At 36.9% G+C, this 19,327-nt stretch overlaps 1 protein-coding gene across 2 annotated transcripts in view; it reads left to right on the top strand.

Annotated features, from left to right (window-relative positions):
* The window catches only part of LOC110448362 (roundabout homolog 2-like), a 59,719-nt gene that overhangs the window by 15,271 nt on the left and 25,121 nt on the right, over positions 1–19,327 (top strand). For both annotated transcript variants that reach the window (XM_021494550.1, XM_021494551.1), the window contains one exon: positions 5,396–5,709. The gene's annotated coding sequence lies outside the window, so the exon portion shown is untranslated. The remainder of the gene's footprint in view (positions 1–5,395; positions 5,710–19,327) is intronic.

The raw sequence follows: 19,327 nt of genomic DNA, 5'->3' as shown, positions 1-19,327 counted from the left end.
GAAGTCACTCATTCTGAGAATATACGGCTAGTCTATCAGTGTAAATTTTTATAAGAAGTCACCACGTAGCTTGTTTGGTAAAATATACACTAATTCTGTGGATATATGGCCACCAGATAGACTAAGGGTAAAAAGGCATCCATTCTGAGATGATCTGGCAAGTCTATCTGTATAAAACTTTATATGAAGTCACCATGTAGTCTATTGGTAAAATATACACTAATTCTGGGGATATATGACTAGTCTATCTGTATAAAACTTGATAAGAGNGTTAAGGATAGTGGAATCAGTGGTTTTAGACAACACTCTTACGCAAATAGCTACCTTTCCAAACTTCTGGCTAGATGGAGCTATTGGGAACCATATTGTTAATAAGTAGCTCCTATTGATGGTGGTGATGGGTCCAATATAAAAAGTAAGCAAAACAGAATTAAAAATAAATAAAATGAAAACAAATATTGGTATATTATATTTTGTGTACATTCCTACCAGTACAAAGGAACCAATACTTATATAATTTAAGTCTTCTGATTAACCAAATTTACGTCTTATTGCCAGTAATAATGCATTTTAATGTAAATAATATGTACTTACAGTTAACAGTTAAAGTATGGGTATGAGGGATATAGCAAGTTTATGAACCCCCGAGGCCAGGACTATTTCCCGAGGCGAAGCCGAGGGAAATAGTCCTGGACGATGGAGATCATAAATTTGCTATATCCCGAAATACCCATACTTCAACTGTTTTATTATACCGATACAAACACTCCCTTACAATATTCTAAATATTATTAGACAACAAATTTTCAACAGTTGGGACACTTTATTAACAAAACTAAAAATTTCTTGAGAATCAACATCAGAAAAATCAGTATTTGCAAAAACATGAAATAAAGGATATCACATGTACAATAAACAATAAATCACTGTTTGCCGGAAATTGCCGACGTAATTCGATTGCGCTGATTGGTCAATATTCGGTAACGCCCCGCCCACGACGTCACTCAATTTCCCGTATTTTCCGAGGGAAATAGTTTCAAAACTATCGCACCCCTCCAGACGAACTATTTCCCTGGCATGCAGTTAAAGGGGAAATAGCTTGTTAATGTGGTTACTTTTGTATAGTGTAAAATAAGTAGAGGTATAATAATACAAATTACTCTTAATCATGTACACATACAGGCAGGACAACAATATGTTTCAGCATAATTCATTTTCGGTATGCCGTATATAATTATTNTGCAGTTAAAGGGGAAATAGCTTGTTAATGTGGTTACTTTTGTATAGTGTAAAATAAGTAGAGGTATAATAATACAAATTACTCTTAATCATGTACACATACAGGCAGGACAACAATATGTTTCAGCATAATTCATTTTCGGTATGCCGTATATAATTATTATCAAATTTCATAGATCCAATACATATTGCGTTCCTCTTTTCAAGGCGATATACTCTGCTGGTGGACTACTGTAATCCCCAAAGTTTGCCATAACATTGATGGCCACAGTTATCTCTTTTGAATAGTAGCACGGTACATAGTGTATACATTTTTCGCATTAATTTAAAATCAACCAGTACCCTTTTGAATTCTCAAATTGATTAGTTTTGACCAATTTGCATTGTAACCTTTTTGGCCTCTAGCATCACTGATTAATCTAAGGAGGACGAAACAGTTGTATGGTGCTTGTGATTTTATTTTGACTGAAATTTTCAAATTGTGAAGGTAAAATCACTTAGGTGTTGTCTTATGTTCCCCACAATCAAGTACACATGTTTAAAACATACAAACACCTACTACCAATTGCGTCATTTCTATAATATATCGGGTCGGCTACTACTTTTTCGGTTCTTTGTGATTCTACCATTGTCTTTCGTTATAACCCTGAAAGAATAAACAAGCAGGATATTTAAATCATGTGATTTTGACATAACTATGTGTACCGTACCGTAGACTGTTTTGAAATGTTTATCATATGATCTGATCATAAAAGAATTGTCCCCGTAAGAGCGTCCTCACCCCATCCCAACACACAGCATTGGAGGTCCTGGATATATGCCGTATACGCCTGTAATTACCACTACAACGTACCATACCAATAGAAAACTGTATACCTATGCGTAAGAACGCCGTGGTTAGACCTTGCCGTCACCATTGTCCTGTTATTATGGTATCATGTGATTTGTCATAACTTCATTAAAAGACAGTCCACTGGGGAAGAATTTGATTGGTCAACGATCATATGTTTTGAGTCTTCATAAAGAAAACGATGAGTCATCGTAAAAAGGATATTTATAAAGACACCAATATATCAGGTGGTTTTAAGAAAATTGTAGGTACCGTGAGCTGTTTTGTTGAATTTCTTGTCAAATGATTGTGCAGTATCTATCGCAATACTTCCTTTATGTAATAACAACCATTTGGCGCGACAGCGTGTGTTTACACTAAGAAACATTTCCGACATTATGAAGAAAGATACGAAGGTTTTACCTTTGTACCAATATACCCTTTCTAGCCACCGCCTACTCTATATAGTCATGTACTCTAATAGATCTTTTAAAAGGACGATTTAACAGACCAATCCGTGAGTAGGACGCTAAAGTGTTCTGGATTCCTCTTATTACGAAACGTTTGAAATCCCACATATCTAGGTGTATGACATGAACTATGAATATATTAAAGAACGGCCTTATCATTAAAAGCATGTTTTTATGAACATTTTACCGTTTTCGCGGGTGATTTTTCAAAATAAGACCAAGGGCCTTGTAAGGTATTCTTATTCACGTTTAGGGTATCGTCCCGAAAACTCCCTGATTTTACTATATCTCGTGTTTTCCCCCAATAATAATTTAAGCTTTCTAGCTAAAAACAAACATATCTGCTATACTTGTCTTTTCACGAATAACAAAAGTTAACGTTAATGCTACAAACGCTCCTACTCATGAATATTACGAGGCCTGTATCCCCCGTACTGACAGTAATACTGAACGCCTACTTACCACTACACGTATCCCAAATGTACCCAAACCAGGCGGATGCAGGAATTAAGTTTTGTCGATGATACTTTTAAAAATGGAAACACCGTAGAAAGAACAACTTAAGTGTTTATCTGGTATGAATGTCAGTCAGTTATTAACGATCTTCAAATGATTAACTAACTTTTGCCAATTGGCGTTATTAAAAACTCGCTCAAGATGATCTCACTGAATGTATCAGTACAAATGACCGTAAACATCCATGTAGATATATTTAACCGTGTACCACCATACCGACTAGATGGTATGTTTATTCTACGCCTACCTACTAGTACAAATGGCCCTACACATATATATATATACTGAAATAATTGCATTATTAATGTAATGTCAAAGGCAACAAAATATTGCTTTGCAGTTCGGTGTGAATGTTTCCATCATAGAACGTCTTGTCTGTGAGACAACGGAAGGGTGTACGACCGATCGCGATCGGGACGTCTGCGCGTAACGACGCGACGTCCAAGACAGTGATATTTGCCTTAATCACCTATTTGTACGGTAAGCAAGCAATCACCACATTCACCCAAAACATGTAAGGAACTGATTGCGCGAGGTTGGTCTGCGAGCTCGTCGTCCTTACGTTGGTCTGCCTCTCACTCATACACGTCGCGCGCGTCGTATTGCTTCGTTTACTCTTTTTTTTGTTTTTACGGTCGATGTCGTGTATACCAACGTCATAGGGAACGTTTCACCGACGCTTGCCTTCTTGAGAGGGATAGGTTTCGGGGTGGTTCGGTTATGGTTTTTGGGTGGATTTCTAAAGTCACCATTGATTGTGGTAGCCGGGGATTTAACAGCCGTAAGATAAAGGGATGAAATCCTCTGCCCGGTTGCAGTTCTATTTTTGCAACAGCATCACCTACGTTTCCAGCATGATAAAGTGTGTCAAGACTTTCTCGCAAACCACAACATTAACAAACTTAGCTAGCAGCCGTACAGTCCACATTTGTCCTCAATCGAACATTTATGGGACTAACTTGACATGAGGATAAGGGGGCGTCGGAATGCCCCCGCTACTCTCGACGAACCAATTAAGGGCTGCCTTGTTGGAAGAGTAGACAATACCCCTGTTAGAAAGGCACTGATGGACTCTATGCACAAGATAATCAGGGCTGTGGCAGATGCGCTTGGGGGCATACGAGATATACTGAGTCGGGCGATTTCATGTTGCAATATTGGATAGGGGGTTCTGTCAAATTACTCATGACGTATCGGTCATAATCTAATGAAGGTTTGTGATTTGTTTATTAAAGACGCCCTGTTTATACTTATAAAAAAACATTGTATTTACAGTAACATTCAAATACATAACATTATATTACCTTAATTGTTTACCCTGCTTTTCCCTATTCTTTCATTATATATAAATATATGTACAATTAACTGTACACATATACAAAAGAACGAATGACTATACACAAATATAAAGTTTATCATGTACTACCCTTAACACACTTACAACATATTTTGCTGTTTACTGTACTCCTACCTACTTGTGCAAACTATCCTATACATACATTTATTAGTCCTTTACATGCAGCACAAACACATGTATGCATTGACTGTACACCTATATATCAGTGGAGATTCCTAAACAAACCTTTAATCATGTACCGCCGTAAAAAAATGGTCCTTGCATACCGAAAATAAACATATCCATACATATGTATAAACAATATTAGGCTACTATCAAACCAGTACATGTTAGTGTATGTACCTTGGATCGTTTTGGGTTCTGGTTTTGATTAACTTGTAATTCTATAAGTTGTATGATAATTTAGTTGATGAGCAAATAAGAGATTCTCGCAGAACAATGGAAGACCCATTGCGCACCAGCGCACCTTCTTAACATTTCTTGTGACAGTATGAAGTTTTAAGCTCCTTTAGGCTTTTAAACTGATTGAAGCGATTTTTCAAACGGTGGTTAAATGTTATTGTTCAGTTTCCTTATCTAAATTTGGGGCATGGACCACCAGAGATATATCAACTTCGCAGAATGGGAGGCTTTTATTCCAAGAATATTTGATTACTTAATGGTTTTGATAATACTACCGGGAAACGCCGTTGTTCTGTATCATGTATAATTGTAATACTTTTCTGACCTATTTGAAGATATTCATTAGCCAATAGTGGTCACGTTTACTTTTCCTTAACGCCCAATGTTATTATTTATTTTGAAAAAAAAATTACTTCAATAAAAATGTTGCATGGCATACTCAAATATAAACATTACAAAGGTAAACTAATTCAGATGATTTACAAAGTGTGAAATATGAATCGAAAAACTGTATGAAAACAACATTTATGTATTGTATCTATATGTGTTTTTGAATCCAATGTTTTTTTTCTTTCTTTACAGAAACGCTCATGATGTGTCCTGTCAGTTAAGTCGGAACTTTAAATCGTGTCATATTTTGGTGAAATAGCTTTGCAAATGTTTCTTGAATATGGTGCTAATACGTTTGAAGTCGGATGATTTGAATTCGGTTTACGGAAGCCGAGTAGAGACTACTCAATGAAAAAACGAATTGTGATACTTGTTTGCAATTAAATCGTCCAATGATGTAGTCTCAAAAATTAGCGTTTTCTTTATGGATTTACCTTATGGATTTACCTTCTGGATTATGGATTCCTATTACTTTAATTTCATGTCAGCGTCCAGCCAAACGTAAGGTAAGAAGTTTTTATCTCTTTTTATGATATTATGTAATATTTGGAGTTTAGTTTCAATCTCACATGTTGGACAATATTTCAAACTATCGCTTTGATGTATTTATGTACACAAAGTTATCGTGCCACCTCCGCTCTTTTTTCTCTCTCTTTTTACATAGGGAAAGTCTAAAATTTCCTGAAATACGGTGTGAACAATGCAAACGATAAAAAACCAAAAATGGAATTAAATCGTATTTTCTTACGTGCCGTAAACAAATAGATGATTTACATATTATCTGGGCCCTGGGGCTCCGTAAACATAACAATATTTCTTGTTAATTTTGGTACGCTTCTAGTGTTTGTTTTAGCTATTTCTCAGAAAGAACTTTAGGGATCTTTATCAAATTTAATATGTAAGTTCCCTTGGGTCTGTAGTTGTGCATGTTTAATCTTGAGACTGATGGGATAAATACAATTAGTGGCTGTCCAATGTCCAATTGCCATCTTAGGTTTTGACTGCTCTGAATATTTATTGCTATTTCTCAGAAAGGACTGAAGGTATCTTTCTCAAATTGGACTTGTAGATTATTATTCGTCTTTAGTTGGGCATGTTTACTTTTGAGACTGTTTGAAAAACAACATGACTGACCAACAGGTGGCCATTTTTGGATTTTAACAGTTTTGTTAGCTCCATTTCTCAGAAAGTACTCCGAGGGATCTTTCTCTTATAAGATATGCATATTCCCCTTGATGAAAATGACCCTGCCCTAATGAAAATGTATCCCTCATTGACAGCACCTGTAATTGTGTTAGAATTACAACCCTTCGGTCACGCGCCCGGCGTCCATTACCACTACACTACCATGCCTCTTAAGTGTTACACCATACAAGTGGGCAGTATTCCACTGATGATGAAAGCTGTATTATATCCTTCATCGGACAGTATGGATCACCGTCTCAATTCATCAGATCTTGGCTAATAGCAGCACTTTTACTCGCCAAAACATTCTTAGAAGTAATATGGATCACAGCACACATTTACATACACTGTGGGTGCTGTGATCCATGTCAGTATAGCATATGTGTATTTCAAACACTTGCGATATGACGTGCTGATAACTGATCATGAGGTGACTTGAAGTTGGTAAACGCTGTCAATACACAAATCCGATTTGTAAAAGAGCGCGAAAATGTTGTTGGCGTCCGGGTTAAACAGACGTTTTGAAAAACAGCCTGTTGCACAATATTAACTGTTGTAATCGGTGTTTTGAGGAGAGTTAGTGCGTTTTTTCAAGACCTAGTTGAGATGACAATCGACACTCACCGGGATAAATAGAACACGTACAGTGCATACAGTTTTAACGGCTGTAAAATTCTTACCAAATATTCCATGCCCTTCTTTCCGACAGGATTTATATGTAGAATCAGACCTACCCTGCCAGGACCAAAAATGATAGGTTTTTGGGAGGTTTGAAATGAAAAGGACCTTGATATGATTGATAAACTATGTTTTTGTTATGATCATGGATATGAAGGCAATCTGTGATTATTTGCACGTAAAAATCAATTTTGCACATTGCCAGTATCATCCAACCTCAGTCAGACTTGTTCGCTTTGTGCTCAGTTGTGATTATTCAGGGGAAATATATGCCATTATTCTGGAGATTTGACACATTTTCTTAATTTTTTCTTGACAATATTCACTGCTTGGATACTTCAGAAATGCATGTACAGCTACATTTTTCCATTAATTTCATTATTCATTGCGATTTTGCGCTATTCAATTCCGCAATCAAAAGTAACTTTTCAGACAAAACCAACAATATTTTCAACAAATAATTTCTGCAAATTTTTGACATTGTTCATGACATGAGCATGCAAAGCAACTTCCATACTTTATTTATTTTGAGGAAAGTTATGAGCCCTTTATAAAACAATATACACTGACGCTGTATGAAATAGGCCTACCTTAAGGACTGTTTACTGCCGAATAAGAATGTGATATGATAGGCCTAACTTACAGCACGAAGGACTTACCCATAAAACTGCTGAGTATTCCAATGTCATTTATTTATTAAATTAATCATTAGATAACACGATAATGCTATAAATCGCGCATCAATCCAACACTGCACAACCCGTCGTTACCTAGGCGGTAATAAAAGCTGGAACCGGAAAACAGAAATCCGGATTTTATAAATTCAGTAAAACATCCATGAAGTTTAAAGAAAATTTATCTTACACTAAATTCTATACTCCCTGTTTAAATTGTGTGTTTATTTCTTATTTATCTGAAATAGAAATCATAACATTAGAAAATAATATGCATTGCAAATTTTTGATAAATAATCATATTTTTAAATTTCTGGGTCATGGGTAATCATGGAATGGTCACTTTTTTCTAAAATCATTTTGTTGACCTTTGATTATTGGAAGTAGTTAACCAAACGTGATGCAAATAAAGTCAAAATAACTTTTAGATATTTGTCATAATGCTAATTTAGAAATTGATTTGTATGGATTGACAAGGAAATGAGACTAATTCATTGAAAAAAAGAAATAGAAACACGTGGAATACAGTGGAAATTAGTTAAAACAAACACATGTATTTACATTTGCGTTGCAACACACTTTATGAATATTACCAGCAGAAATGCTATTAATTTGAGTATATTTACCATCGTATGTCATTGCCACTTTATAACCCTACCGAATTCAGTTGGCATTCATAGGCTATGAATGCCATGGACGGATTGTTGACGTCATCATTATAATGAAGTCATAATTGTTATGTTGGATACCACTGATCCTCCCTGGACGATAGCTGTTCTGTTCATTGAACAAGCATACACGATACATACATTATTTGGACTAAATGCTAAAAAGTAATAAGTGTAATGGATTTTTCTATGATTTAGCAGATTCGAAAAATGGTAAATATAAGTATTTAACCGCTTTAAGTTGGCATTCATAGGCAGTATGAATTCCAATTGTACAAAGGCAAATCCGACATGAAGCGCTATCGCGCTTCATTGCATTTGCCTTTGTCCAGTTGGCATTCATATTGCCTATGAATGCAAACTGAAAGCAGTTCAATGCCTAAATGAAAGCAAAAACTGTTGAGACGTAACAAGTGATTTACTTATGATGTCATAGCTTTACCTTCTTCAATGAGTCTTGTCGCTTCGCTTCGGATAACATGAAGAATGCCCGTGCGTCAAATTCTCAAATGACTACAGTTTAATATTGGTGCCATTTTAACTTAAATAGGGCTGTTCAGCAAATGTTGTTTAAAGGACGACGCATATACAAAACGCAGTAAATAAATAGATTATTTAACAAATAAATAAAATTAGACTATTGTTCTATAGTAAATATATGTATTGAACGGCGTTTTTTAAATGTTCATGCCGGTATGAACACAAATCGGTTACATCCATTTTAAACAATGAGCCCGTGCAATATGGATGTTATGGCCTACCTATGTCTTTCATTTCATGCTATTATACAACTTTCTAATATCGTTGGACATATAGTGATAGAATATTATAGTAATACAATCTCACCTTTTAATTAAGGTTTTAAATGCATCTTTTATACATTTATGATAGTATACAACACAGTTCCCTTAACCATATATCTTGATGTGCATTAGCCTATCTTGAAGAACATGCTTGAAGAGGTACGTTTTACAACTATACCATCATAAATATTTAAAACATACATTTTTTATATCATTTTATCATTCTTTGTTGTCTCATTCCTTTCAATACTGTTTTACTAATAGACAAAAGAGATTTTTTTGTGAGACCAATGTCATGCTTTGTATGTTAACCAATCCTGTCTGATTACTTAAACAGTCTGATGGGAACACTCTAATTGTTTCTGAGTGGAAAACATTCACATGTAATGCGTTTTACAGTTATTTGATTGGACCAAGCGTAGCTTGATATGGTGGGACTCATTATGCTGAGCTCCGTCAATTCGTCTATTCGACTTCATATTTTAATGTGCTTTCATGAATAACGAACTTTGACTGTAAATTGTATTATACAGCACTCAACAGTGCGATCAGTCAAGGGTGACGTGTATCCCATATCGAAAGCGTGATTATAGCTCTCATGACAATAGTAATCAGGACACGCACGCTGTGTAATAGGACCGTAAAAACTTAGCTGTATGCTGCTTATTTTATACTTTTTCTGTTACCATGGAAACAGATAGGCCAAATTACAAATTGGTATTTTCCGGACCAGGGCTCTGAAACCGTTCAAGATAACTACTCAAAAGTTTGTACAGTTATCAAGCTAGTACTTAAGTAGTGCCTTCTGTTATGGAAAAGTTCTCCATTCAAATACTGTTTTGTTACCATGGAAACCGATAGGCCAATTTACAAATTTCAGGTGTATGGATCATGACTCTAAAACCGTTCAAGATAGCTACCTGAAACTTTGTACAACTATCAAGCATTCTGGAAGTGTCTTTTGCTATGGGAGAATTCTCATTTTGTATAATTGTTTTGGTTTACCATGGAAACAGATAGGCAAAACTACAACTTTGCTGTTTCCGGAGTAAAATGTAAATCTTACAAATTTCACGGTTTCCAGAGCATGGCAACAAAATTGTTCAAGAACTACCTGAAACTTTGTACACTTTGTACAAGCTAGCACTCTCTTGGTGCATTTTGTGACTGGAGAAGTTTTCATTTTGGATACTTTTTTTATCCCCCGCGAAACGCGTTTGCGGGGAATATTAAATTGGGCTCCGTCCGTCCGTCTGTTTGTCCGTTCGTGCGTGCCTGCGTGCGTTCGTCCGTGCATGGGTTTTTTCCGGACCAGAGCTCTGAAACCGTTCAAGATAACTACTCAAACCCTTGTACAGTTATCAATCTTGTACTCTAGCATTGCCTTTTGCTATGGAGAAGTTCTCCATTTAAATACTTTTTCTGTTACCATGGAAACAGATAGGCCAAATTACAGATTGGCATTTTCCGGACCAGAGCTCTTAAACCGTTCAAGATTACTACTCAAAATTTTGTACAGCTATCAAGCTAATACTCTAGAAGTGCATTTTGCTATGGAGAAGTTCCCCATTTAAATACTTTAAATACTCTGTAACCATGGAAACAGATAGGCCAAATTACAAATTTCAGGTGTTATGAAACCGTTCAAGATAACTACCTGAAACTTTGTATAACTATCAAGCTAGCATTCTGGTAGTGCCTTTTGTTATGGAGGAGTTCTCATTTTTTAAATTTGGTTACCATGGAAACAGATAGGTAAAATTACAAATTTTGCTGTTTCCGGAGTAAAATATCAAAACTTTTCAAGATAACTACATGTACCTGAATCTTTATATATTTGTCATCCTATCACTCTAGTTAAGCAAAATACCAAATTTCACGGTTTCCAGAGCATGGCAATTGGGCAAAGCAACAAAATTGTTCAAGAACTGCCTGAAACTTTGTACACTTTGTACAAGCTATAGCACTCTCTTGGTGCATTTCGCTACTGGAGGAGTTCTCATTTTGGATAATTTTTTTCTTTTTCTGTTGCCAAGGAAAAAGACAAAAATACAAAATTTGAGGTTTCTGAAGCATGATCTCAAAACTATTAAACATAACAAATTGAAATTTAACTTGTACACTTATTAACCTATCACTCTATTGGAGCCGTTTGCATTCAGAATGTATACAGGAAGTTTTGTACACTTATGAAACTAATGCTCTTATCAAGCCTTTTTTGATTGGGAAGTCATCAGTGTTTTGTAAAAGATGATCTACATCAAAATATCAGTAACAGTGGTGGAATGGAGTTAATTCCTGTTATTGTCATTTTAACATAAAAAATCAAAGACAAGAGTTTTTTCGACTTCGACTTCCCTAGCGCTTTCTCCCCTTTTGAGGTTCATCATGTATATATGATTGTGTGTCTTTCTTTTAAACAGTGGGGCGCGGGTGGATAATGTCACGCTTTGCGTTATCTTTTTTATCTTGATTCGGATTGTTCGGGTCAGTAATGTAGTGATCACAATGTTCTCACCAGTAATCTTGAGCTTGACTTGGAAACTGGTTCTAATCAATTTGATAATTTGACCATCCTCCTCCCTTAAGAGCAGTATTTATAAAAGCTATTGCTTCTTGCTGATAACTCGGTGAGTAAGTTGAATTGATGCATATCTGTATTGCATGACCGTGCACGACACGTACATGGATGTCCGTCAAGTAAACTTATATCGCGGAAAATAACAAGCAAAAGCTTAGCTCAAGCTAAACTGGTGCGGGATTGTTTTATTATTCAGTAATTTTTGAACGGTGATTTTGATGGCGAAATCAATGAAGAATTTTCACAGAAACCTCGTCAACAGTAAGGAAAGGTTATCGACAAACCCTCATATGATTGCAATAATGATATCAAAACGATTCGCGCTGAAATCGCACTGTTGCGTAAGCAAATGCATGAGTTGAAGAATAGCACCAATGCTCGTTTGGACTCGGTTATACGTGATCAAAAACAGTTGAAATCTGATATTGAGATTTTGATCTCAGATGTTAAAACCTCGTGGGAAACAATCGACAAGGTGTTTACGAAAGACATGACACATGACGCAGCTCCGAAGTCTCTCGCTGATAGGCTACATTTAGTTTCATCCAAAACACTGTCGTTCGAGAAGTTTCAAGTCTTACTTAGTCTATCAGTCTCGTCAGTTTAGGATTGGACCGCGTCAATGATGTTCGCTTTTCAAATGGGAACTCTGTCCGCAATTATATCCGTACAGCCTAAGAGAAACTTGATGGTGTTGAACGAGACCTCACCTCTCATAAGTCAATTGTGAACTCTGTCTAAGGCTGCAAATCTTCATTGAAATTGCGTGTTCGCAACACGGTACTTTTGCCGAAGCTCCGGTAAGAGCCATGGCTTGTGCTGACACTGCAATCAGGGTGTTTGCTGAGGAGTTAGCTAATGAGATAAACGGCGTTCGTAGGTATGTTTACGAGACTGTGAATTCACGGCAACCGGTTACTTCTCCTGACCTACACACCCACTCTAAAGTTCCTCCTGGTGGATATTCGTGTGTGTCTTTTCGCCGTAATAGCGATACGGATGACGTACCTGTTTCTTCAACCCATCAACAACCAATATGTGTGTATTCGCCAAGTCTGGCTCCGAAGCAACAGTACGCGGACTCGGTGACTTCGTTTGCAAGTGCACCGAAACCCATCCGATCCGTCTGTTCGAACGCACTTGAGAAAGGACCTGACGTTACACCCACAAGTGGCTTTGTGGGTGTCACGAGGAAAAAGACTTCACGTCTATTTTTATGTGGTATGTCGGATACCTATACTGCAGATGACATAAGGTCGTACCTTAAGGACAGAGGTGTACACGTAATATTTTTACGGCTCCTAAAGAACCGTATGCGTGACTGTGTGTCTGTGCGGGTCAACATCTTGTCAAGTGATATCACCAAAACGCGTGATTTCTGGCCAGGGGCAGTCCAATTACGCAAATGGGTTAGTCAAACCCGGTTCTATGGTGAGAGTGCCCAGAGTTCAGAAGAATGCGATCATAATGGATAATAACCATAATATGAGCGGCCTCGTTATCTGTCTATTAACATTTTTATGTATGAAATTTCTCCGCATAATGACATCAAACGTTACAGGAATTATGTCGTCTGGGCTTAATTTCTGCAAGGCGTTGAGTTTTAATCATATTGATATATGTGGCATATCGGAGCACTGGCTTTTTGAGGAAAACAGCCATTTATTTCAGAGCATCCACAATTCCTACGATTCTCATGTTATATGTGATTTCTCATTACACCCCCATGCTTACAGAAGAACGCATAAAGGTAATGTTGAGTTGATGTGGCACAAACGCCCTTCTAACAAGATAGTTGTTGATTCTGATGACGACCGAATTGCGATAATTAAAGTTGTGCTTGACGATACTGTTTTTTTTATATAGCCCAGGTGTACCTTCCAACAATGCGGTATGGAATGGACCTGTTCCGCTCATATGTAGACAAGCTCGATGAATTGTACATGAATCGTTATTGTTATGGGTGATTTCATCGCTCACCTGAATAGTCCTCGCATCAGCACCGGCCTCAATCCTCAGGGCATCGTACTGCAACGTTTCCTTGAGTTGAACCAGTTACCGCCGTAAACGCACTATCTACCTTCCACAGTCCTGTGAATTCGTTTGTGCATGGTGACGATGAAGCCTGCTCCTTAGTGGATTATATCATTAAAGACTCAGGAAAGACTGACCTGGTCAGTGACCAGTGACTGCAAAACCTAAGACGACAGCTTCCTTGAAGTGTCTAATCACAGAGCTATATTCTGTGATATACGTATACCTTATCAATTTCTACAGAACGATCACAGTTCTGCAAAGGCTTTTGAAAGAACATCTTTCAAGTGGATCACCTCTGACGACAATAGTAACGTTGACGTACATCGTAGTAATGCTGAACGTCTATTGCGCGACTCTGGTTTACTTGAACGTGAATTTTGACTTGTGGTAAAATTGAAAAAACCTTTACATCTGATCAAGTTATTAAAGAAGCCTCTTTTACTTCTCTGCCTCAAAAGAAAGTTCGCACCTTTCTTAAGCCGTATTGCAATGGTCATCTTAAGGATCTCCATAAACAAGGAATCTTTACTGTAGTTGGGTAAGGCTTGGACGACAACATGACCCCAATGCCGAGCCCTTTCGTTTATATAAAGAGGCAAAGCGCGACTTTCATAGAGTTCACCGTCGATTGTCAGAGGAGCATTTATAGAAACTCAATGATAATATTGTAGAAGCAGTTGAGGCCGATCAGCGGACCTTTTGGAAGCTTGTAAAACATCGTTGTCAAAGTAACAATGGAACAGCTAGTGTAGAAATATTTTTTGAAGAAAAAACTGTTCTTAATCCCCAACAACTTGCAGTTCCTTGGGGTAAATAAATTTTATTTTTGTATAAACAATCTGAAAACACAGATTATGATAACGAATTTAAAGTCATTGTTGATTCTAAAATGAAAGATATTCTTGATCAGCTCTCTGTATCCTCAAATTTTAGTGATTTTACAATGTTTGAAGTCTACGCGGTTTGTAAGAAATTACCTTTAGACAAAGCACCAGGTCATGACACATGTGTGAAAAAAGGCATTATAAGTACGCTGTATAAGAGCAATAATAAGCCAAAGTATGACCCAAACAGCAATCAAGCGCGATATCACTATTGCCTGTCACTCTAAAGGTTTTTGAGAAACTTTTCTTATGAGACTTGAGTCCGCTAACCTTTTTATCGTTAGTCCGCAACAGAATGGCTTTCAGTCTTATGTTATCAGCGCAATGACCTCTTTCCTGATACATGAAGCGAGCACATATGCTGACTAGCAAAGTAATAAATTATTTACATGTTTGTTTACTGCCGCTAAAGCATTCGATTGAGTTTGGCACTATGGATTTTTTATGAAAATGTATGATTTGGGGTTTGATATAAAGTTTATCAAAATCTTAGCTTCAATGTATCATGATATGCAAAGTGCTGTTGTGAAATGAAGTGTTAAGAAAGGGGTGTACACCATACTCAAGAACAATCCAAAACCAGTCCTTGGTCGCGACCATTTCTCGTAATTTTTTCGAGGACTTTGGGAATTATTTTGAAATATGTTCGCAGCAATACAACTGTTAAATTTCGTTGAATAATCCCTGATTGCATTGCCAATTTAACAATTACGAAAAGTTGCAAGTTTAAGTCATATTATACGATAGAATCGGATAAATTTTCAGGACGTTACGTTGTGAATTGATAAATACCACATATCGGGATACATAACGAAGAATTGCATCGCATTTATCACTTAAAATACTTCACTGTTGCTTTTGTTATTTAATTTTATATACTTCAGTACTATACTTATTATACATTTGATACTTATTTTAGACTTGAGCTCCATTATTTAAAAGATCATTACTTTTTACAATATCATAATTATAGCTCTCTTTTTCAATCTATGACTTCATTGTCTCTTTTTAATTCACACTATATTAGTGTATATCCTGTAAATTTTTACACTTTGCTACATTAGCATATATGTACATTACACTATGACTGTGTTTTAACTTGTCTTTGGTAACACTTGTGTGACATTCAAGTGTTCACTATTAAATTATTTCTTTTATAATTTCTAAATTTTTATTTTGCATAAACTGTGATTTCCTATGTCTACTGTATATTTGTATCATATCTAAATTAAATTGTTGTCTTGGTTTTTTTTTAGATATATATATATATATTCATAAGTACTGTGATCCTTGTTAAATTTTATATAGGCAATGTTTTGTCGCAAGAATAACACAACAGTGCTAATGTTATTATGTTACATGTATATGGGACGTTAAATAAAGCTTCTTGACTCTTGACTCTTGAATGTCGTTCTTGGGTAAAATCATGCTGTTCTCTTCAATCTTGACAGTAGGAATGTCTCAAAACGACATGGGTAAAGTGGCGACGTTAGCAAGTTTGTGGACCGCAAAGAGTCAAAGTCGCGTGATCTTATTAACCGACAGGAATTTACAAGGCGACATCCATGGGAATTCAACCGATAATGATACAAGTTTGTGTTTGAAAAATAAATATTAACGGGTTCAAAACAGCCAAATATATTTCAATCTTTTCTTTTCGAATGAGAATTGCTGAAATCACAATTGTTTGGTGTTCTTCCGAATTCGGCCGTTGGCGGTCCTCGTCGGTAATTGTCTTTAAGCGTGCACATTCTGCCGATATCGATGGCCGATTCAGTCGGATTTGCAGACGACCAGAAAACTACTTGGAAAAGTGTATTTCATAACAAAAAAAAGATTTATCCGTATATAAGATTGAATCTTTTCTGAAACTTATTGTTGTGAAAACAACATCGTTATATTCAAATTAACGTTACGGTAATAATACCTGTTCTGCCCATGCCAGGTGATCAACGTGTCGGCGCGCAGATCTCCCCGTATTCGAGGTGTCAGTCAACGCTTACGTTATATTTGCGACATGCTTTCTTATTAATTCTATGTGTTGGCATGTCTACCTGAACAGCATGTATGTATTTACACCTGGTCATTGTTTATTATTTTGATTGACAGGTGGAAATATATCCGTTTTAGCTTGGTCAATGATTTTATCGGCAAATGATCATACAGAATGATGGGTGACTTTCATGTCTTTCTGACATATTTCTATTTTTTAATTTCAAATTAGAAAGAATAATAGTAAAATGGTGCGCCATTTATGATTTTTGTAATGTTTATCATTATTTCTGGCAATTTTACATCGGAGAAGGGGAAATAACTCTTCTCAGAAACGGTCCTATGCGTAGTAATAGACCTTTATCATTTAGAGGTAGACCTAGCACGGAGCGTGGAGATAGAGACCCAGACAAGCAAAATCATTTTATGCTATTCTTAGAAGACTGGTCTAGGGATCATTTCAGGGGAGTGAATTTTTGGATTTCTATACTACTGCGATCAACTCTAGCAAGCACCGAGTCTTTGTTTTCAGTATAACCCATAATTTAAAAAAACCTTTTCAGAAAAAAAACCCCAGTAAGTTGAGATTCAGCTAAGAGAAGTTTATCAGTTGTACATGTAATGAAAATCAGGGGATGTTACTGTAGGTAAGGAGCACTAAAAGACTGATCTCTAGTGTTTTGTCGCAAGCAGGGGACAGGAATCCTTAATACAGATGAAATGAAAAATAATTTTGAGATGTTCCCTGATTTTACTACTATCGGCGTCCATCTCTGTCTCCGTGGTAGGTATGCCTCAAAATGAGAAATGTCTTATATGAAGTGGTCATTGTGTGTGAAATCAGCTGACTGGTTGCGAAAAGAATCGTTGTATTCGTAGTGTATTCATAGTCTAATGGCAGTTGTTTTCAGTTGGTAGATTCATGTACAGAACAAACATCAAGAATGTAAATATATCCAAATGGGTAATATTTTGTTTATATCTGAAAGACTTCACTGTCATGAGAAAGTTGGAGACGATGATGATATGGAAATAGTAAGGTTTTGTGAATGAGGTTAATGACTTAAAAAATATGAAAGATTTTAAGATGACAGATGACTTGGATGATGAAGTTGTTATGGCAATATTTAGGTCATGATGATGATGATGATGATGATGATGATGTCTTCATTGAGATAATAATGTCACTGCAATATTATTAAGGTCATAGTTATTGTGATTGAGATGATTTTTTGGTGATAATGAGATGATGATGATGATAATGATGATGATGATGATGATGATTGACAACAATGATGTGTCTGTTCTGCAAACTTCTAAGGATGAAAAAAGCAGGTTCTTGAGTTGTTTCCGTTCCCTCCAATCTTAGAGCGTTATTTCTAAGCTGGGCTGAGTACTAATGGGATCCTTGGATGAAGAAGAACCAATTTTGTATAAATGGTGGGTCTGGCCCCCCAGGGGCCTGAGGGGCGGGGCCAAATAGGGGAAATATAGCAAATCTTCTTTAAAAGTCTTCTTCTTCTGTAGGAATGGAAGGATTTGTTCCATATTTGGTCAGAAGCATCCTTGGGGAAAGGGGAAGAAAGTTTGTATAAACCATGGATCTGGCCCCCCTAGGTGCCTGAGGGGCGGGGTCCAATAGGGGAAACTTAGCATTTTTTTTTTTTAAATTCTTCTTCTGTAGGAATGAAAGGATTTGGTCCATATTTGGTGTGGAGCATCCTTGGGAAGTGGGGAACCAATTTTATATAAAGCATAGGTCTGGTTCACCAGGGGCCTGAGTGACGGGGCCCAATAGGGGAAACATAGCGAATTATTCTTTAAAATCCTTCTTCTTCTGTAGGAATGAAAAGATTTGTTCAATATTTGGTCTGAAACATTCATGGGTGAAGGGGAACCAATTTTGTATACATCGTGAATCTGGCCTCCGAGGTGCCTGAGTGGTGGGGCCCAATAGGGGAAACATAGCAAATTATTCTTTAAAATCCTTCTTCTGTAGGAATGAAAGGATTTGATCCATATTTGGTGTGGAGCATCCTTGGGTAGTTGGGAACCAATTTTGTATAAACCATGGGTCTGGCTCCCCAAGGGGCCTGATGGGCGGAGCCCAATAGGGGAAATATAGCAAATTATTCTTTAAAATCCTTCTTCTGTAGGAATAAAAGGATTTGTTCCATATTTGGTCTGAAGCATCCTTGGATGAAGGGGAATCAATTTTGTATAAATCAAGGGTCTGGCCCCCAGGGGCCTGAGGGGCGGGGCCCAATAGGGGAAACAAGGCAAATTATTCTTTAAAATCCTTCTTCTTCTGTAGGAATGAAAGGATTTGGTCCATATTTGGTGTGGAGCATCCATGGTTAGTGGGGAACAAATTTTGTATAAACCATGAGTCTGGCTCACCAGGGGCCTGAGGGGCGGGGCCCAATATGGGAAACAGCAAATTATTCTTTAAAATCCTTCTTCTTCTGTAGGAATGAAAGGATTTGGTCCATATTTGGTCAGAAGCATCTTTGGGGGAAGGGGAACAAAGTTTGTATAAATGGTGGGTCTGGCCCCCCTGGGGCCTGAGGGGCGGGGCCCAGTAGGGGAAATATAGCAAATTATTCTATAAAATCCTTCTTC

This window comes from Mizuhopecten yessoensis, unplaced genomic scaffold (genome assembly GCF_002113885.1).
Source record: "Mizuhopecten yessoensis strain PY_sf001 unplaced genomic scaffold, ASM211388v2 scaffold4025, whole genome shotgun sequence".
Lineage (NCBI taxonomy): Eukaryota > Metazoa > Mollusca > Bivalvia > Pectinida > Pectinidae > Mizuhopecten > Mizuhopecten yessoensis.
Note: the sequence above shows the minus strand (reverse complement) of the source record. Positions and strands in the feature narration are given on the sequence as shown.